Source organism: Anomaloglossus baeobatrachus, unplaced genomic scaffold (assembly GCF_048569485.1).
Source record: "Anomaloglossus baeobatrachus isolate aAnoBae1 unplaced genomic scaffold, aAnoBae1.hap1 Scaffold_4017, whole genome shotgun sequence".
Classification (NCBI taxonomy): domain Eukaryota; kingdom Metazoa; phylum Chordata; class Amphibia; order Anura; family Aromobatidae; genus Anomaloglossus; species Anomaloglossus baeobatrachus.
In genome coordinates this window covers 1-19,729 of record NW_027443354.1, presented here as the reverse complement: position 1 = coordinate 19,729, position 19,729 = coordinate 1, and the positions used below count along the sequence as shown (strand labels likewise).

Genomic DNA, 19,729 nt, shown 5'->3' with positions numbered 1-19,729 from the left:
GGGAGGCTCGGCCCGAGCTTCGAGCACCCGAGCTTTTTAGTACTCGCTCATCACTAGTTATCACACCTGTGGTCACTGCAGCAGCAGGTGAATCCACTTTGTCCAAAAGGGATCTATTCCATTCAATTGCAAATGATCTAGATAAGACAGAGAACTGCAGCACGGGGACATAGCCGAGTTGGTCAGGTTGAGTGGTGATGAGTTTGCTATTTGGATGAATAAAGAAAGTCAAAAGTGTGAAAGATAAAAAACAAAAGGAGGAAGTGTGAAAAGTGAATGGGCCAAATTGAGGTGCATATGAAGACGTATGCTTTCTTCCAATTCATTAAATCGGGCTAATATGAATCAGGTGAATTGAGTTCTGCTTTTGGAAACTGGGTTAAGAAGGGGTGCACCGTTCCTGGAGGTACTGCAATACCAGGTCAATGCGTGGAGTGGACAGAGCAAGCTCTTTTTCCATCTCCCTGTTCTAAAAATCCATTTAATATATGGTCCCCAGATAGGGGACGTATCAGATATTAAACTGATAAGAACAGATACTACACTTGATCTTAGCCAAAAGGCCGAGAAGCGATAACCAGAATTGGTTTGGGCCTCGAGTGGCACCCTGGCCTATGCCGGACACATCTTAGGGAGAGAGAGCGAGAGGGAGACAAACCCACGCCTACACAAGACATTTTGTCACCCAAGCCAACCCTTGAAAAGGCTGCTTTGCAGAGCCAAAACAAGAAGAATGGTGCGTTTTGCAGCCGCCGCCCACTGCAATGAATCTGAATAACTCCTCCTTTAGGGCGCAAGCAACTCCCCTCCCCCTTGCAGTCTTTCCAATTCACGATACAAAAAGACGGACAGGACAGGTTGCCTGACTTTCCGTCACTGCCACCCTTTGCCATCCTTACCCGTAGAAAGCCCTTTCATCATCCCCAAACCCTAATCTTTTCCCTTTCCTTCCCAGCCCCCAAACCCTGCCCTCTGTACCTTTCTCACCACCCGCTTCCCTTCTCCTGTCATCCCCCTACCACCCGGGAAAAAAAGAGATTGCCCCCTCCTTCCACTAGCCCACCCTCCCACCCAAAGAACAACTTCTTCTGCGCAGCTTGTTTTCTAGGCAGCAGCGCTATTGTGATGTCATCGGGGGGCATTGTGACAAGCCGCCAGTGTTCCGTCTCTTCATGTTGTGCACAGTTCAAACGGAAAATACATCAACAGGCAGACTACAGAAAAGCTTACTATCAAAGGTTAGAGGGGGGCTTTCTCAGAGGGCTTTTTACAGTTTTTCTATTCCCAATTAGCCGTTTAAGTGTACTTATTGAAAGTAGTAATTCTTTCATAGGCCGCCCTTTCTTAGTATTTGACGTTCCTTATATTGCGGTATGAGGCTTCGCAGTAGGTTGCAAACATTCATCACCCATGACTGTCCCCAATTGAGCTCAGAAGCTCAATGTCTATCATGACCTCTCTTTTAGAATGTCCAAGAGCAAGCAAACTATTCCTCCAGGAGAGGGCGCCAACAGACTACTAAAGAGATCATCATTACTCAAAGAAAACCCCAAAAACCAATGCATGATAGGAATAAACAGGTAACTTTCTTTGGAGTGGAAGCGGAGAGATCGCACCAGATGCCAATTCTAGATGTTATCACACCTGTGGTCACTGCAGCAGCAGGTGAATCCACTTTGTCCAAAAGGGATCTATTCCATTCAATTGCAAATGATCTAGATAAGACAGAGAACTGCAGCACAGGGACATAGCCGAGTTGGTCAGGTTGAGTGGTGATGAGTTTGCTATTTGGATGAATAAAGAAAGTCAAAAGTGTGAAAGATAAAAAACAAAAGGAGGAAGTGTGAAAAGTGAATGGGCCAAATTGAGGTGCATATGAAGACGTATGCTTTCTTCCAATTCATTAAATCGGGCTAATATGAATCAGGTGAATTGAGTTCTGCTTTTGGAAACTGGGTTAAGAAGGGGTGCACCGTTCCTGGAGGTACTGCAATACCAGGTCAATGCGTGGAGTGGACAGAGCAAGCTCTTTTTCCATCTCCCTGTTCTAAAAATCCATTTAATATATGGTCCCCAGATAGGGGACGTATCAGATATTAAACTGATAAGAACAGATACTACACTTGATCTTAGCCAAAAGGCCGAGAAGCGATAACCAGAATTGGTTTGGGCCTCGAGTGGCACCCTGGCCTATGCCGGACACATCTTAGGGAGAGAGAGCGAGAGGGAGACAAACCCACGCCTACACAAGACATTTTGTCACCCAAGCCAACCCTTGAAAAGGCTGCTTTGCAGAGCCAAAACAAGAAGAATGGTGCGTTTTGCAGCCGCCGCCCACTGCAATGAATCTGAATAACTCCTCCTTTAGGGCGCAAGCAACTCCCCTCCCCCTTGCAGTCTTTCCAATTCACGATACAAAAAGACGGACAGGACAGGTTGCCTGACTTTCCGTCACTGCCACCCTTTGCCATCCTTACCCGTAGAAAGCCCTTTCATCATCCCCAAACCCTAATCTTTTCCCTTTCCTTCCCAGCCCCCAAACCCTGCCCTCTGTACCTTTCTCACCACCCGCTTCCCTTCTCCTGTCATCCCCCTACCACCCGGGAAAAAAAGAGATTGCCCCCTCCTTCCACTAGCCCACCCTCCCACCCAAAGAACAACTTCTTCTGCGCAGCTTGTTTTCTAGGCAGCAGCGCTATTGTGATGTCATCGGGGGGCATTGTGACAAGCCGCCAGTGTTCCGTCTCTTCATGTTGTGCACAGTTCAAACGGAAAATACATCAACAGGCAGACTACAGAAAAGCTTACTATCAAAGGTTAGAGGGGGGCTTTCTCAGAGGGCTTTTTACAGTTTTTCTATTCCCAATTAGCCGTTTAAGTGTACTTATTGAAAGTAGTAATTCTTTCATAGGCCGCCCTTTCTTAGTATTTGACGTTCCTTATATTGCGGTATGAGGCTTCGCAGTAGGTTGCAAACATTCATCACCCATGACTGTCCCCAATTGAGCTCAGAAGCTCAATGTCTATCATGACCTCTCTTTTAGAATGTCCAAGAGCAAGCAAACTATTCCTCCAGGAGAGGGCGCCAACAGACTACTAAAGAGATCATCATTACTCAAAGAAAACCCCAAAAACCAATGCATGATAGGAATAAACAGGTAACTTTCTTTGGAGTGGAAGCGGAGAGATCGCACCAGATGCCAATTCTAGATGTTATCACACCTGTGGTCACTGCAGCAGCAGGTGAATCCACTTTGTCCAAAAGGGATCTATTCCATTCAATTGCAAATGATCTAGATAAGACAGAGAACTGCAGCACGGGGACATAGCCGAGTTGGTCAGGTTGAGTGGTGATGAGTTTGCTATTTGGATGAATAAAGAAAGTCAAAAGTGTGAAAGATAAAAAACAAAAGGAGGAAGTGTGAAAAGTGAATGGGCCAAATTGAGGTGCATATGAAGACGTATGCTTTCTTCCAATTCATTAAATCGGGCTAATATGAATCAGGTGAATTGAGTTCTGCTTTTGGAAACTGGGTTAAGAAGGGGTGCACCGTTCCTGGAGGTACTGCAATACCAGGTCAATGCGTGGAGTGGACAGAGCAAGCTCTTTTTCCATCTCCCTGTTCTAAAAATCCATTTAATATATGGTCCCCAGATAGGGGACGTATCAGATATTAAACTGATAAGAACAGATACTACACTTGATCTTAGCCAAAAGGCCGAGAAGCGATAACCAGAATTGGTTTGGGCCTCGAGTGGCACCCTGGCCTATGCCGGACACATCTTAGGGAGAGAGAGCGAGAGGGAGACAAACCCACGCCTACACAAGACATTTTGTCACCCAAGCCAACCCTTGAAAAGGCTGCTTTGCAGAGCCAAAACAAGAAGAATGGTGCGTTTTGCAGCCGCCGCCCACTGCAATGAATCTGAATAACTCCTCCTTTAGGGCGCAAGCAACTCCCCTCCCCCTTGCAGTCTTTCCAATTCACGATACAAAAAGACGGACAGGACAGGTTGCCTGACTTTCCGTCACTGCCACCCTTTGCCATCCTTACCCGTAGAAAGCCCTTTCATCATCCCCAAACCCTAATCTTTTCCCTTTCCTTCCCAGCCCCCAAACCCTGCCCTCTGTACCTTTCTCACCACCCGCTTCCCTTCTCCTGTCATCCCCCTACCACCCGGGAAAAAAAGAGATTGCCCCCTCCTTCCACTAGCCCACCCTCCCACCCAAAGAACAACTTCTTCTGCGCAGCTTGTTTTCTAGGCAGCAGCGCTATTGTGATGTCATCGGGGGGCATTGTGACAAGCCGCCAGTGTTCCGTCTCTTCATGTTGTGCACAGTTCAAACGGAAAATACATCAACAGGCAGACTACAGAAAAGCTTACTATCAAAGGTTAGAGGGGGGCTTTCTCAGAGGGCTTTTTACAGTTTTTCTATTCCCAATTAGCCGTTTAAGTGTACTTATTGAAAGTAGTAATTCTTTCATAGGCCGCCCTTTCTTAGTATTTGACGTTCCTTATATTGCGGTATGAGGCTTCGCAGTAGGTTGCAAACATTCATCACCCATGACTGTCCCCAATTGAGCTCAGAAGCTCAATGTCTATCATGACCTCTCTTTTAGAATGTCCAAGAGCAAGCAAACTATTCCTCCAGGAGAGGGCGCCAACAGACTACTAAAGAGATCATCATTACTCAAAGAAAACCCCAAAAACCAATGCATGATAGGAATAAACAGGTAACTTTCTTTGGAGTGGAAGCGGAGAGATCGCACCAGATGCCAATTCTAGATGTTATCACACCTGTGGTCACTGCAGCAGCAGGTGAATCCACTTTGTCCAAAAGGGATCTATTCCATTCAATTGCAAATGATCTAGATAAGACAGAGAACTGCAGCACGGGGACATAGCCGAGTTGGTCAGGTTGAGTGGTGATGAGTTTGCTATTTGGATGAATAAAGAAAGTCAAAAGTGTGAAAGATAAAAAACAAAAGGAGGAAGTGTGAAAAGTGAATGGGCCAAATTGAGGTGCATATGAAGACGTATGCTTTCTTCCAATTCATTAAATCGGGCTAATATGAATCAGGTGAATTGAGTTCTGCTTTTGGAAACTGGGTTAAGAAGGGGTGCACCGTTCCTGGAGGTACTGCAATACCAGGTCAATGCGTGGAGTGGACAGAGCAAGCTCTTTTTCCATCTCCCTGTTCTAAAAATCCATTTAATATATGGTCCCCAGATAGGGGACGTATCAGATATTAAACTGATAAGAACAGATACTACACTTGATCTTAGCCAAAAGGCCGAGAAGCGATAACCAGAATTGGTTTGGGCCTCGAGTGGCACCCTGGCCTATGCCGGACACATCTTAGGGAGAGAGAGCGAGAGGGAGACAAACCCACGCCTACACAAGACATTTTGTCACCCAAGCCAACCCTTGAAAAGGCTGCTTTGCAGAGCCAAAACAAGAAGAATGGTGCGTTTTGCAGCCGCCGCCCACTGCAATGAATCTGAATAACTCCTCCTTTAGGGCGCAAGCAACTCCCCTCCCCCTTGCAGTCTTTCCAATTCACGATACAAAAAGACGGACAGGACAGGTTGCCTGACTTTCCGTCACTGCCACCCTTTGCCATCCTTACCCGTAGAAAGCCCTTTCATCATCCCCAAACCCTAATCTTTTCCCTTTCCTTCCCAGCCCCCAAACCCTGCCCTCTGTACCTTTCTCACCACCCGCTTCCCTTCTCCTGTCATCCCCCTACCACCCGGGAAAAAAAGAGATTGCCCCCTCCTTCCACTAGCCCACCCTCCCACCCAAAGAACAACTTCTTCTGCGCAGCTTGTTTTCTAGGCAGCAGCGCTATTGTGATGTCATCGGGGGGCATTGTGACAAGCCGCCAGTGTTCCGTCTCTTCATGTTGTGCACAGTTCAAACGGAAAATACATCAACAGGCAGACTACAGAAAAGCTTACTATCAAAGGTTAGAGGGGGGCTTTCTCAGAGGGCTTTTTACAGTTTTTCTATTCCCAATTAGCCGTTTAAGTGTACTTATTGAAAGTAGTAATTCTTTCATAGGCCGCCCTTTCTTAGTATTTGACGTTCCTTATATTGCGGTATGAGGCTTCGCAGTAGGTTGCAAACATTCATCACCCATGACTGTCCCCAATTGAGCTCAGAAGCTCAATGTCTATCATGACCTCTCTTTTAGAATGTCCAAGAGCAAGCAAACTATTCCTCCAGGAGAGGGCGCCAACAGACTACTAAAGAGATCATCATTACTCAAAGAAAACCCCAAAAACCAATGCATGATAGGAATAAACAGGTAACTTTCTTTGGAGTGGAAGCGGAGAGATCGCACCAGATGCCAATTCTAGATGTTATCACACCTGTGGTCACTGCAGCAGCAGGTGAATCCACTTTGTCCAAAAGGGATCTATTCCATTCAATTGCAAATGATCTAGATAAGACAGAGAACTGCAGCACGGGGACATAGCCGAGTTGGTCAGGTTGAGTGGTGATGAGTTTGCTATTTGGATGAATAAAGAAAGTCAAAAGTGTGAAAGATAAAAAACAAAAGGAGGAAGTGTGAAAAGTGAATGGGCCAAATTGAGGTGCATATGAAGACGTATGCTTTCTTCCAATTCATTAAATCGGGCTAATATGAATCAGGTGAATTGAGTTCTGCTTTTGGAAACTGGGTTAAGAAGGGGTGCACCGTTCCTGGAGGTACTGCAATACCAGGTCAATGCGTGGAGTGGACAGAGCAAGCTCTTTTTCCATCTCCCTGTTCTAAAAATCCATTTAATATATGGTCCCCAGATAGGGGACGTATCAGATATTAAACTGATAAGAACAGATACTACACTTGATCTTAGCCAAAAGGCCGAGAAGCGATAACCAGAATTGGTTTGGGCCTCGAGTGGCACCCTGGCCTATGCCGGACACATCTTAGGGAGAGAGAGCGAGAGGGAGACAAACCCACGCCTACACAAGACATTTTGTCACCCAAGCCAACCCTTGAAAAGGCTGCTTTGCAGAGCCAAAACAAGAAGAATGGTGCGTTTTGCAGCCGCCGCCCACTGCAATGAATCTGAATAACTCCTCCTTTAGGGCGCAAGCAACTCCCCTCCCCCTTGCAGTCTTTCCAATTCACGATACAAAAAGACGGACAGGACAGGTTGCCTGACTTTCCGTCACTGCCACCCTTTGCCATCCTTACCCGTAGAAAGCCCTTTCATCATCCCCAAACCCTAATCTTTTCCCTTTCCTTCCCAGCCCCCAAACCCTGCCCTCTGTACCTTTCTCACCACCCGCTTCCCTTCTCCTGTCATCCCCCTACCACCCGGGAAAAAAAGAGATTGCCCCCTCCTTCCACTAGCCCACCCTCCCACCCAAAGAACAACTTCTTCTGCGCAGCTTGTTTTCTAGGCAGCAGCGCTATTGTGATGTCATCGGGGGGCATTGTGACAAGCCGCCAGTGTTCCGTCTCTTCATGTTGTGCACAGTTCAAACGGAAAATACATCAACAGGCAGACTACAGAAAAGCTTACTATCAAAGGTTAGAGGGGGGCTTTCTCAGAGGGCTTTTTACAGTTTTTCTATTCCCAATTAGCCGTTTAAGTGTACTTATTGAAAGTAGTAATTCTTTCATAGGCCGCCCTTTCTTAGTATTTGACGTTCCTTATATTGCGGTATGAGGCTTCGCAGTAGGTTGCAAACATTCATCACCCATGACTGTCCCCAATTGAGCTCAGAAGCTCAATGTCTATCATGACCTCTCTTTTAGAATGTCCAAGAGCAAGCAAACTATTCCTCCAGGAGAGGGCGCCAACAGACTACTAAAGAGATCATCATTACTCAAAGAAAACCCCAAAAACCAATGCATGATAGGAATAAACAGGTAACTTTCTTTGGAGTGGAAGCGGAGAGATCGCACCAGATGCCAATTCTAGATGTTATCACACCTGTGGTCACTGCAGCAGCAGGTGAATCCACTTTGTCCAAAAGGGATCTATTCCATTCAATTGCAAATGATCTAGATAAGACAGAGAACTGCAGCACGGGGACATAGCCGAGTTGGTCAGGTTGAGTGGTGATGAGTTTGCTATTTGGATGAATAAAGAAAGTCAAAAGTGTGAAAGATAAAAAACAAAAGGAGGAAGTGTGAAAAGTGAATGGGCCAAATTGAGGTGCATATGAAGACGTATGCTTTCTTCCAATTCATTAAATCGGGCTAATATGAATCAGGTGAATTGAGTTCTGCTTTTGGAAACTGGGTTAAGAAGGGGTGCACCGTTCCTGGAGGTACTGCAATACCAGGTCAATGCGTGGAGTGGACAGAGCAAGCTCTTTTTCCATCTCCCTGTTCTAAAAATCCATTTAATATATGGTCCCCAGATAGGGGACGTATCAGATATTAAACTGATAAGAACAGATACTACACTTGATCTTAGCCAAAAGGCCGAGAAGCGATAACCAGAATTGGTTTGGGCCTCGAGTGGCACCCTGGCCTATGCCGGACACATCTTAGGGAGAGAGAGCGAGAGGGAGACAAACCCACGCCTACACAAGACATTTTGTCACCCAAGCCAACCCTTGAAAAGGCTGCTTTGCAGAGCCAAAACAAGAAGAATGGTGCGTTTTGCAGCCGCCGCCCACTGCAATGAATCTGAATAACTCCTCCTTTAGGGCGCAAGCAACTCCCCTCCCCCTTGCAGTCTTTCCAATTCACGATACAAAAAGACGGACAGGACAGGTTGCCTGACTTTCCGTCACTGCCACCCTTTGCCATCCTTACCCGTAGAAAGCCCTTTCATCATCCCCAAACCCTAATCTTTTCCCTTTCCTTCCCAGCCCCCAAACCCTGCCCTCTGTACCTTTCTCACCACCCGCTTCCCTTCTCCTGTCATCCCCCTACCACCCGGGAAAAAAAGAGATTGCCCCCTCCTTCCACTAGCCCACCCTCCCACCCAAAGAACAACTTCTTCTGCGCAGCTTGTTTTCTAGGCAGCAGCGCTATTGTGATGTCATCGGGGGGCATTGTGACAAGCCGCCAGTGTTCCGTCTCTTCATGTTGTGCACAGTTCAAACGGAAAATACATCAACAGGCAGACTACAGAAAAGCTTACTATCAAAGGTTAGAGGGGGGCTTTCTCAGAGGGCTTTTTACAGTTTTTCTATTCCCAATTAGCCGTTTAAGTGTACTTATTGAAAGTAGTAATTCTTTCATAGGCCGCCCTTTCTTAGTATTTGACGTTCCTTATATTGCGGTATGAGGCTTCGCAGTAGGTTGCAAACATTCATCACCCATGACTGTCCCCAATTGAGCTCAGAAGCTCAATGTCTATCATGACCTCTCTTTTAGAATGTCCAAGAGCAAGCAAACTATTCCTCCAGGAGAGGGCGCCAACAGACTACTAAAGAGATCATCATTACTCAAAGAAAACCCCAAAAACCAATGCATGATAGGAATAAACAGGTAACTTTCTTTGGAGTGGAAGCGGAGAGATCGCACCAGATGCCAATTCTAGATGTTATCACACCTGTGGTCACTGCAGCAGCAGGTGAATCCACTTTGTCCAAAAGGGATCTATTCCATTCAATTGCAAATGATCTAGATAAGACAGAGAACTGCAGCACGGGGACATAGCCGAGTTGGTCAGGTTGAGTGGTGATGAGTTTGCTATTTGGATGAATAAAGAAAGTCAAAAGTGTGAAAGATAAAAAACAAAAGGAGGAAGTGTGAAAAGTGAATGGGCCAAATTGAGGTGCATATGAAGACGTATGCTTTCTTCCAATTCATTAAATCGGGCTAATATGAATCAGGTGAATTGAGTTCTGCTTTTGGAAACTGGGTTAAGAAGGGGTGCACCGTTCCTGGAGGTACTGCAATACCAGGTCAATGCGTGGAGTGGACAGAGCAAGCTCTTTTTCCATCTCCCTGTTCTAAAAATCCATTTAATATATGGTCCCCAGATAGGGGACGTATCAGATATTAAACTGATAAGAACAGATACTACACTTGATCTTAGCCAAAAGGCCGAGAAGCGATAACCAGAATTGGTTTGGGCCTCGAGTGGCACCCTGGCCTATGCCGGACACATCTTAGGGAGAGAGAGCGAGAGGGAGACAAACCCACGCCTACACAAGACATTTTGTCACCCAAGCCAACCCTTGAAAAGGCTGCTTTGCAGAGCCAAAACAAGAAGAATGGTGCGTTTTGCAGCCGCCGCCCACTGCAATGAATCTGAATAACTCCTCCTTTAGGGCGCAAGCAACTCCCCTCCCCCTTGCAGTCTTTCCAATTCACGATACAAAAAGACGGACAGGACAGGTTGCCTGACTTTCCGTCACTGCCACCCTTTGCCATCCTTACCCGTAGAAAGCCCTTTCATCATCCCCAAACCCTAATCTTTTCCCTTTCCTTCCCAGCCCCCAAACCCTGCCCTCTGTACCTTTCTCACCACCCGCTTCCCTTCTCCTGTCATCCCCCTACCACCCGGGAAAAAAAGAGATTGCCCCCTCCTTCCACTAGCCCACCCTCCCACCCAAAGAACAACTTCTTCTGCGCAGCTTGTTTTCTAGGCAGCAGCGCTATTGTGATGTCATCGGGGGGCATTGTGACAAGCCGCCAGTGTTCCGTCTCTTCATGTTGTGCACAGTTCAAACGGAAAATACATCAACAGGCAGACTACAGAAAAGCTTACTATCAAAGGTTAGAGGGGGGCTTTCTCAGAGGGCTTTTTACAGTTTTTCTATTCCCAATTAGCCGTTTAAGTGTACTTATTGAAAGTAGTAATTCTTTCATAGGCCGCCCTTTCTTAGTATTTGACGTTCCTTATATTGCGGTATGAGGCTTCGCAGTAGGTTGCAAACATTCATCACCCATGACTGTCCCCAATTGAGCTCAGAAGCTCAATGTCTATCATGACCTCTCTTTTAGAATGTCCAAGAGCAAGCAAACTATTCCTCCAGGAGAGGGCGCCAACAGACTACTAAAGAGATCATCATTACTCAAAGAAAACCCCAAAAACCAATGCATGATAGGAATAAACAGGTAACTTTCTTTGGAGTGGAAGCGGAGAGATCGCACCAGATGCCAATTCTAGATGTTATCACACCTGTGGTCACTGCAGCAGCAGGTGAATCCACTTTGTCCAAAAGGGATCTATTCCATTCAATTGCAAATGATCTAGATAAGACAGAGAACTGCAGCACGGGGACATAGCCGAGTTGGTCAGGTTGAGTGGTGATGAGTTTGCTATTTGGATGAATAAAGAAAGTCAAAAGTGTGAAAGATAAAAAACAAAAGGAGGAAGTGTGAAAAGTGAATGGGCCAAATTGAGGTGCATATGAAGACGTATGCTTTCTTCCAATTCATTAAATCGGGCTAATATGAATCAGGTGAATTGAGTTCTGCTTTTGGAAACTGGGTTAAGAAGGGGTGCACCGTTCCTGGAGGTACTGCAATACCAGGTCAATGCGTGGAGTGGACAGAGCAAGCTCTTTTTCCATCTCCCTGTTCTAAAAATCCATTTAATATATGGTCCCCAGATAGGGGACGTATCAGATATTAAACTGATAAGAACAGATACTACACTTGATCTTAGCCAAAAGGCCGAGAAGCGATAACCAGAATTGGTTTGGGCCTCGAGTGGCACCCTGGCCTATGCCGGACACATCTTAGGGAGAGAGAGCGAGAGGGAGACAAACCCACGCCTACACAAGACATTTTGTCACCCAAGCCAACCCTTGAAAAGGCTGCTTTGCAGAGCCAAAACAAGAAGAATGGTGCGTTTTGCAGCCGCCGCCCACTGCAATGAATCTGAATAACTCCTCCTTTAGGGCGCAAGCAACTCCCCTCCCCCTTGCAGTCTTTCCAATTCACGATACAAAAAGACGGACAGGACAGGTTGCCTGACTTTCCGTCACTGCCACCCTTTGCCATCCTTACCCGTAGAAAGCCCTTTCATCATCCCCAAACCCTAATCTTTTCCCTTTCCTTCCCAGCCCCCAAACCCTGCCCTCTGTACCTTTCTCACCACCCGCTTCCCTTCTCCTGTCATCCCCCTACCACCCGGGAAAAAAAGAGATTGCCCCCTCCTTCCACTAGCCCACCCTCCCAGCCAAAGAACAACTTCTTCTGCGCAGCTTGTTTTCTAGGCAGCAGCGCTATTGTGATGTCATCGGGGGGCATTGTGACAAGCCGCCAGTGTTCCGTCTCTTCATGTTGTGCACAGTTCAAACGGAAAATACATCAACAGGCAGACTACAGAAAAGCTTACTATCAAAGGTTAGAGGGGGGCTTTCTCAGAGGGCTTTTTACAGTTTTTCTATTCCCAATTAGCCGTTTAAGTGTACTTATTGAAAGTAGTAATTCTTTCATAGGCCGCCCTTTCTTAGTATTTGACGTTCCTTATATTGCGGTATGAGGCTTCGCAGTAGGTTGCAAACATTCATCACCCATGACTGTCCCCAATTGAGCTCAGAAGCTCAATGTCTATCATGACCTCTCTTTTAGAATGTCCAAGAGCAAGCAAACTATTCCTCCAGGAGAGGGCGCCAACAGACTACTAAAGAGATCATCATTACTCAAAGAAAACCCCAAAAACCAATGCATGATAGGAATAAACAGGTAACTTTCTTTGGAGTGGAAGCGGAGAGATCGCACCAGATGCCAATTCTAGATGTTATCACACCTGTGGTCACTGCAGCAGCAGGTGAATCCACTTTGTCCAAAAGGGATCTATTCCATTCAATTGCAAATGATCTAGATAAGACAGAGAACTGCAGCACGGGGACATAGCCGAGTTGGTCAGGTTGAGTGGTGATGAGTTTGCTATTTGGATGAATAAAGAAAGTCAAAAGTGTGAAAGATAAAAAACAAAAGGAGGAAGTGTGAAAAGTGAATGGGCCAAATTGAGGTGCATATGAAGACGTATGCTTTCTTCCAATTCATTAAATCGGGCTAATATGAATCAGGTGAATTGAGTTCTGCTTTTGGAAACTGGGTTAAGAAGGGGTGCACCGTTCCTGGAGGTACTGCAATACCAGGTCAATGCGTGGAGTGGACAGAGCAAGCTCTTTTTCCATCTCCCTGTTCTAAAAATCCATTTAATATATGGTCCCCAGATAGGGGACGTATCAGATATTAAACTGATAAGAACAGATACTACACTTGATCTTAGCCAAAAGGCCGAGAAGCGATAACCAGAATTGGTTTGGGCCTCGAGTGGCACCCTGGCCTATGCCGGACACATCTTAGGGAGAGAGAGCGAGAGGGAGACAAACCCACGCCTACACAAGACATTTTGTCACCCAAGCCAACCCTTGAAAAGGCTGCTTTGCAGAGCCAAAACAAGAAGAATGGTGCGTTTTGCAGCCGCCGCCCACTGCAATGAATCTGAATAACTCCTCCTTTAGGGCGCAAGCAACTCCCCTCCCCCTTGCAGTCTTTCCAATTCACGATACAAAAAGACGGACAGGACAGGTTGCCTGACTTTCCGTCACTGCCACCCTTTGCCATCCTTACCCGTAGAAAGCCCTTTCATCATCCCCAAACCCTAATCTTTTCCCTTTCCTTCCCAGCCCCCAAACCCTGCCCTCTGTACCTTTCTCACCACCCGCTTCCCTTCTCCTGTCATCCCCCTACCACCCGGGAAAAAAAGAGATTGCCCCCTCCTTCCACTAGCCCACCCTCCCACCCAAAGAACAACTTCTTCTGCGCAGCTTGTTTTCTAGGCAGCAGCGCTATTGTGATGTCATCGGGGGGCATTGTGACAAGCCGCCAGTGTTCCGTCTCTTCATGTTGTGCACAGTTCAAACGGAAAATACATCAACAGGCAGACTACAGAAAAGCTTACTATCAAAGGTTAGAGGGGGGCTTTCTCAGAGGGCTTTTTACAGTTTTTCTATTCCCAATTAGCCGTTTAAGTGTACTTATTGAAAGTAGTAATTCTTTCATAGGCCGCCCTTTCTTAGTATTTGACGTTCCTTATATTGCGGTATGAGGCTTCGCAGTAGGTTGCAAACATTCATCACCCATGACTGTCCCCAATTGAGCTCAGAAGCTCAATGTCTATCATGACCTCTCTTTTAGAATGTCCAAGAGCAAGCAAACTATTCCTCCAGGAGAGGGCGCCAACAGACTACTAAAGAGATCATCATTACTCAAAGAAAACCCCAAAAACCAATGCATGATAGGAATAAACAGGTAACTTTCTTTGGAGTGGAAGCGGAGAGATCGCACCAGATGCCAATTCTAGATGTTATCACACCTGTGGTCACTGCAGCAGCAGGTGAATCCACTTTGTCCAAAAGGGATCTATTCCATTCAATTGCAAATGATCTAGATAAGACAGAGAACTGCAGCACGGGGACATAGCCGAGTTGGTCAGGTTGAGTGGTGATGAGTTTGCTATTTGGATGAATAAAGAAAGTCAAAAGTGTGAAAGATAAAAAACAAAAGGAGGAAGTGTGAAAAGTGAATGGGCCAAATTGAGGTGCATATGAAGACGTATGCTTTCTTCCAATTCATTAAATCGGGCTAATATGAATCAGGTGAATTGAGTTCTGCTTTTGGAAACTGGGTTAAGAAGGGGTGCACCGTTCCTGGAGGTACTGCAATACCAGGTCAATGCGTGGAGTGGACAGAGCAAGCTCTTTTTCCATCTCCCTGTTCTAAAAATCCATTTAATATATGGTCCCCAGATAGGGGACGTATCAGATATTAAACTGATAAGAACAGATACTACACTTGATCTTAGCCAAAAGGCCGAGAAGCGATAACCAGAATTGGTTTGGGCCTCGAGTGGCACCCTGGCCTATGCCGGACACATCTTAGGGAGAGAGAGCGAGAGGGAGACAAACCCACGCCTACACAAGACATTTTGTCACCCAAGCCAACCCTTGAAAAGGCTGCTTTGCAGAGCCAAAACAAGAAGAATGGTGCGTTTTGCAGCCGCCGCCCACTGCAATGAATCTGAATAACTCCTCCTTTAGGGCGCAAGCAACTCCCCTCCCCCTTGCAGTCTTTCCAATTCACGATACAAAAAGACGGACAGGACAGGTTGCCTGACTTTCCGTCACTGCCACCCTTTGCCATCCTTACCCGTAGAAAGCCCTTTCATCATCCCCAAACCCTAATCTTTTCCCTTTCCTTCCCAGCCCCCAAACCCTGCCCTCTGTACCTTTCTCACCACCCGCTTCCCTTCTCCTGTCATCCCCCTACCACCCGGGAAAAAAAGAGATTGCCCCCTCCTTCCACTAGCCCACCCTCCCACCCAAAGAACAACTTCTTCTGCGCAGCTTGTTTTCTAGGCAGCAGCGCTATTGTGATGTCATCGGGGGGCATTGTGACAAGCCGCCAGTGTTCCGTCTCTTCATGTTGTGCACAGTTCAAACGGAAAATACATCAACAGGCAGACTACAGAAAAGCTTACTATCAAAGGTTAGAGGGGGGCTTTCTCAGAGGGCTTTTTACAGTTTTTCTATTCCCAATTAGCCGTTTAAGTGTACTTATTGAAAGTAGTAATTCTTTCATAGGCCGCCCTTTCTTAGTATTTGACGTTCCTTATATTGCGGTATGAGGCTTCGCAGTAGGTTGCAAACATTCATCACCCATGACTGTCCCCAATTGAGCTCAGAAGCTCAATGTCTATCATGACCTCTCTTTTAGAATGTCCAAGAGCAAGCAAACTATTCCTCCAGGAGAGGGCGCCAACAGACTACTAAAGAGATCATCATTACTCAAAGAAAACCCCAAAAACCAATGCATGATAGGAATAAACAGGTAACTTTCTTTGGAGTGGAAGCGGAGAGATCGCACCAGATGCCAATTCTAGATGTTATCACACCTGTGGTCACTGCAGCAGCAGGTGAATCCACTTTGTCCAAAAGGGATCTATTCCATTCAATTGCAAATGATCTAGATAAGACAGAGAACTGCAGCACGGGGACATAGCCGAGTTGGTCAGGTTGAGTGGTGATGAGTTTGCTATTTGGATGAATAAAGAAAGTCAAAAGTGTGAAAGATAAAAAACAAAAGGAGGAAGTGTGAAAAGTGAATGGGCCAAATTGAGGTGCATATGAAGACGTATGCTTTCTTCCAATTCATTAAATCGGGCTAATATGAATCAGGTGAATTGAGTTCTGCTTTTGGAAACTGGGTTAAGAAGGGGTGCACCGTTCCTGGAGGTACTGCAATACCAGGTCAATGCGTGGAGTGGACAGAGCAAGCTCTTTTTCCATCTCCCTGTTCTAAAAATCCATTTAATATATGGTCCCCAGATAGGGGACGTATCAGATATTAAACTGATAAGAACAGATACTACACTTGATCTTAGCCAAAAGGCCGAGAAGCGATAACCAGAATTGGTTTGGGCCTCGAGTGGCACCCTGGCCTATGCCGGACACATCTTAGGGAGAGAGAGCGAGAGGGAGACAAACCCACGCCTACACAAGACATTTTGTCACCCAAGCCAACCCTTGAAAAGGCTGCTTTGCAGAGCCAAAACAAGAAGAATGGTGCGTTTTGCAGCCGCCGCCCACTGCAATGAATCTGAATAACTCCTCCTTTAGGGCGCAAGCAACTCCCCTCCCCCTTGCAGTCTTTCCAATTCACGATACAAAAAGACGGACAGGACAGGTTGCCTGACTTTCCGTCACTGCCACCCTTTGCCATCCTTACCCGTAGAAAGCCCTTTCATCATCCCCAAACCCTAATCTTTTCCCTTTCCTTCCCAGCCCCCAAACCCTGCCCTCTGTACCTTTCTCACCACCCGCTTCCCTTCTCCTGTCATCCCCCTACCACCCGGGAAAAAAAGAGATTGCCCCCTCCTTCCACTAGCCCACCCTCCCACCCAAAGAACAACTTCTTCTGCGCAGCTTGTTTTCTAGGCAGCAGCGCTATTGTGATGTCATCGGGGGGCATTGTGACAAGCCGCCAGTGTTCCGTCTCTTCATGTTGTGCACAGTTCAAACGGAAAATACATCAACAGGCAGACTACAGAAAAGCTTACTATCAAAGGTTAGAGGGGGGCTTTCTCAGAGGGCTTTTTACAGTTTTTCTATTCCCAATTAGCCGTTTAAGTGTACTTATTGAAAGTAGTAATTCTTTCATAGGCCGCCCTTTCTTAGTATTTGACGTTCCTTATATTGCGGTATGAGGCTTCGCAGTAGGTTGCAAACATTCATCACCCATGACTGTCCCCAATTGAGCTCAGAAGCTCAATGTCTATCATGACCTCTCTTTTAGAATGTCCAAGAGCAAGCAAACTATTCCTCCAGGAGAGGGCGCCAACAGACTACTAAAGAGATCATCATTACTCAAAGAAAACCCCAAAAACCAATGCATGATAGGAATAAACAGGTAACTTTCTTTGGAGTGGAAGCGGAGAGATCGCACCAGATGCCAATTCTAGATGTTATCACACCTGTGGTCACTGCAGCAGCAGGTGAATCCACTTTGTCCAAAAGGGATCTATTCCATTCAATTGCAAATGATCTAGATAAGACAGAGAACTGCAGCACGGGGACATAGCCGAGTTGGTCAGGTTGAGTGGTGATGAGTTTGCTATTTGGATGAATAAAGAAAGTCAAAAGTGTGAAAGATAAAAAACAAAAGGAGGAAGTGTGAAAAGTGAATGGGCCAAATTGAGGTGCATATGAAGACGTATGCTTTCTTCCAATTCATTAAATCGGGCTAATATGAATCAGGTGAATTGAGTTCTGCTTTTGGAAACTGGGTTAAGAAGGGGTGCACCGTTCCTGGAGGTACTGCAATACCAGGTCAATGCGTGGAGTGGACAGAGCAAGCTCTTTTTCCATCTCCCTGTTCTAAAAATCCATTTAATATATGGTCCCCAGATAGGGGACGTATCAGATATTAAACTGATAAGAACAGATACTACACTTGATCTTAGCCAAAAGGCCGAGAAGCGATAACCAGAATTGGTTTGGGCCTCGAGTGGCACCCTGGCCTATGCCGGACACATCTTAGGGAGAGAGAGCGAGAGGGAGACAAACCCACGCCTACACAAGACATTTTGTCACCCAAGCCAACCCTTGAAAAGGCTGCTTTGCAGAGCCAAAACAAGAAGAATGGTGCGTTTTGCAGCCGCCGCCCACTGCAATGAATCTGAATAACTCCTCCTTTAGGGCGCAAGCAACTCCCCTCCCCCTTGCAGTCTTTCCAATTCACGATACAAAAAGACGGACAGGACAGGTTGCCTGACTTTCCGTCACTGCCACCCTTTGCCATCCTTACCCGTAGAAAGCCCTTTCATCATCCCCAAACCCTAATCTTTTCCCTTTCCTTCCCAGCCCCCAAACCCTGCCCTCTGTACCTTTCTCACCACCCGCTTCCCTTCTCCTGTCATCCCCCTACCACCCGGGAAAAAAAGAGATTGCCCCCTCCTTCCACTAGCCCACCCTCCCACCCAAAGAACAACTTCTTCTGCGCAGCTTGTTTTCTAGGCAGCAGCGCTATTGTGATGTCATCGGGGGGCATTGTGACAAGCCGCCAGTGTTCCGTCTCTTCATGTTGTGCACAGTTCAAACGGAAAATACATCAACAGGCAGACTACAGAAAAGCTTACTATCAAAGGTTAGAGGGGGGCTTTCTCAGAGGGCTTTTTACAGTTTTTCTATTCCCAATTAGCCGTTTAAGTGTACTTATTGAAAGTAGTAATTCTTTCATAGGCCGCCCTTTCTTAGTATTTGACGTTCCTTATATTGCGGTATGAGGCTTCGCAGTAGGTTGCAAACATTCATCACCCATGACTGTCCCCAATTGAGCTCAGAAGCTCAATGTCTATCATGACCTCTCTTTTAGAATGTCCAAGAGCAAGCAAACTATTCCTCCAGGAGAGGGCGCCAACAGACTACTAAAGAGATCATCATTACTCAAAGAAAACCCCAAAAACCAATGCATGATAGGAATAAACAGGTAACTTTCTTTGGAGTGGAAGCGGAGAGATCGCACCAGATGCCAATTCTAGATGTTATCACACCTGTGGTCACTGCAGCAGCAGGTGAATCCACTTTGTCCAAAAGGGATCTATTCCATTCAATTGCAAATGATCTAGATAAGACAGAGAACTGCAGCACGGGGACATAGCCGAGTTGGTCAGGTTGAGTGGTGATGAGTTTGCTATTTGGATGAATAAAGAAAGTCAAAAGTGTGAAAGATAAAAAACAAAAGGAGGAAGTGTGAAAAGTGAATGGGCCAAATTGAGGTGCATATGAAGACGTATGCTTTCTTCCAATTCATTAAATCGGGCTAATATGAATCAGGTGAATTGAGTTCTGCTTTTGGAAACTGGGTTAAGAAGGGGTGCACCGTTCCTGGAGGTACTGCAATACCAGGTCAATGCGTGGAGTGGACAGAGCAAGCTCTTTTTCCATCTCCCTGTTCTAAAAATCCATTTAATATATGGTCCCCAGATAGGGGACGTATCAGATATTAAACTGATAAGAACAGATACTACACTTGATCTTAGCCAAAAGGCCGAGAAGCGATAACCAGAATTGGTTTGGGCCTCGAGTGGCACCCTGGCCTATGCCGGACACATCTTAGGGAGAGAGAGCGAGAGGGAGACAAACCCACGCCTACACAAGACATTTTGTCACCCAAGCCAACCCTTGAAAAGGCTGCTTTGCAGAGCCAAAACAAGAAGAATGGTGCGTTTTGCAGCCGCCGCCCACTGCAATGAATCTGAATAACTCCTCCTTTAGGGC

The 19,729-nt window shown here is 46.3% G+C and overlaps 13 non-coding genes across 13 annotated transcripts; all 13 read right to left on the bottom strand.

Moving 5' to 3' along the window:
- Positions 1-384: 384 nt before the first annotated feature.
- LOC142276663 (U2 spliceosomal RNA) lies at positions 385-575 on the bottom strand. The gene has a single exon (XR_012740084.1). It is a non-coding gene; the product is annotated as a U2 spliceosomal RNA (small nuclear RNA).
- Positions 576-1,962: 1,387 nt separating this feature from the next.
- Positions 1,963-2,153, bottom strand: LOC142276662 (U2 spliceosomal RNA). The gene has a single exon (XR_012740083.1). It is a non-coding gene; the product is annotated as a U2 spliceosomal RNA (small nuclear RNA).
- A 1,387-nt stretch (positions 2,154-3,540) lies between these two features.
- Positions 3,541-3,731, bottom strand: LOC142276661 (U2 spliceosomal RNA). The gene has a single exon (XR_012740082.1). It is a non-coding gene; the product is annotated as a U2 spliceosomal RNA (small nuclear RNA).
- Positions 3,732-5,118: 1,387 nt separating this feature from the next.
- On the bottom strand, positions 5,119-5,309 carry LOC142276660 (U2 spliceosomal RNA). Its single transcript, XR_012740081.1, has one exon. It is a non-coding gene; the product is annotated as a U2 spliceosomal RNA (small nuclear RNA).
- Positions 5,310-6,696: 1,387 nt separating this feature from the next.
- LOC142276658 (U2 spliceosomal RNA) lies at positions 6,697-6,887 on the bottom strand. The gene has a single exon (XR_012740080.1). It is a non-coding gene; the product is annotated as a U2 spliceosomal RNA (small nuclear RNA).
- Positions 6,888-8,274: 1,387 nt separating this feature from the next.
- Positions 8,275-8,465, bottom strand: LOC142276657 (U2 spliceosomal RNA). The gene has a single exon (XR_012740079.1). It is a non-coding gene; the product is annotated as a U2 spliceosomal RNA (small nuclear RNA).
- A 1,387-nt stretch (positions 8,466-9,852) lies between these two features.
- LOC142276656 (U2 spliceosomal RNA) lies at positions 9,853-10,043 on the bottom strand. The gene has a single exon (XR_012740078.1). It is a non-coding gene; the product is annotated as a U2 spliceosomal RNA (small nuclear RNA).
- Positions 10,044-11,430: 1,387 nt separating this feature from the next.
- On the bottom strand, positions 11,431-11,621 carry LOC142276655 (U2 spliceosomal RNA). Its single transcript, XR_012740077.1, has one exon. It is a non-coding gene; the product is annotated as a U2 spliceosomal RNA (small nuclear RNA).
- Positions 11,622-13,008: 1,387 nt separating this feature from the next.
- LOC142276679 (U2 spliceosomal RNA) lies at positions 13,009-13,199 on the bottom strand. Its single transcript, XR_012740099.1, has one exon. It is a non-coding gene; the product is annotated as a U2 spliceosomal RNA (small nuclear RNA).
- A 1,387-nt stretch (positions 13,200-14,586) lies between these two features.
- On the bottom strand, positions 14,587-14,777 carry LOC142276678 (U2 spliceosomal RNA). The gene has a single exon (XR_012740098.1). It is a non-coding gene; the product is annotated as a U2 spliceosomal RNA (small nuclear RNA).
- A 1,387-nt stretch (positions 14,778-16,164) lies between these two features.
- LOC142276677 (U2 spliceosomal RNA) lies at positions 16,165-16,355 on the bottom strand. The gene has a single exon (XR_012740097.1). It is a non-coding gene; the product is annotated as a U2 spliceosomal RNA (small nuclear RNA).
- Positions 16,356-17,742: 1,387 nt separating this feature from the next.
- On the bottom strand, positions 17,743-17,933 carry LOC142276666 (U2 spliceosomal RNA). Its single transcript, XR_012740087.1, has one exon. It is a non-coding gene; the product is annotated as a U2 spliceosomal RNA (small nuclear RNA).
- Positions 17,934-19,320: 1,387 nt separating this feature from the next.
- Positions 19,321-19,511, bottom strand: LOC142276654 (U2 spliceosomal RNA). Its single transcript, XR_012740076.1, has one exon. It is a non-coding gene; the product is annotated as a U2 spliceosomal RNA (small nuclear RNA).
- Positions 19,512-19,729: the final 218 nt, after the last annotated feature.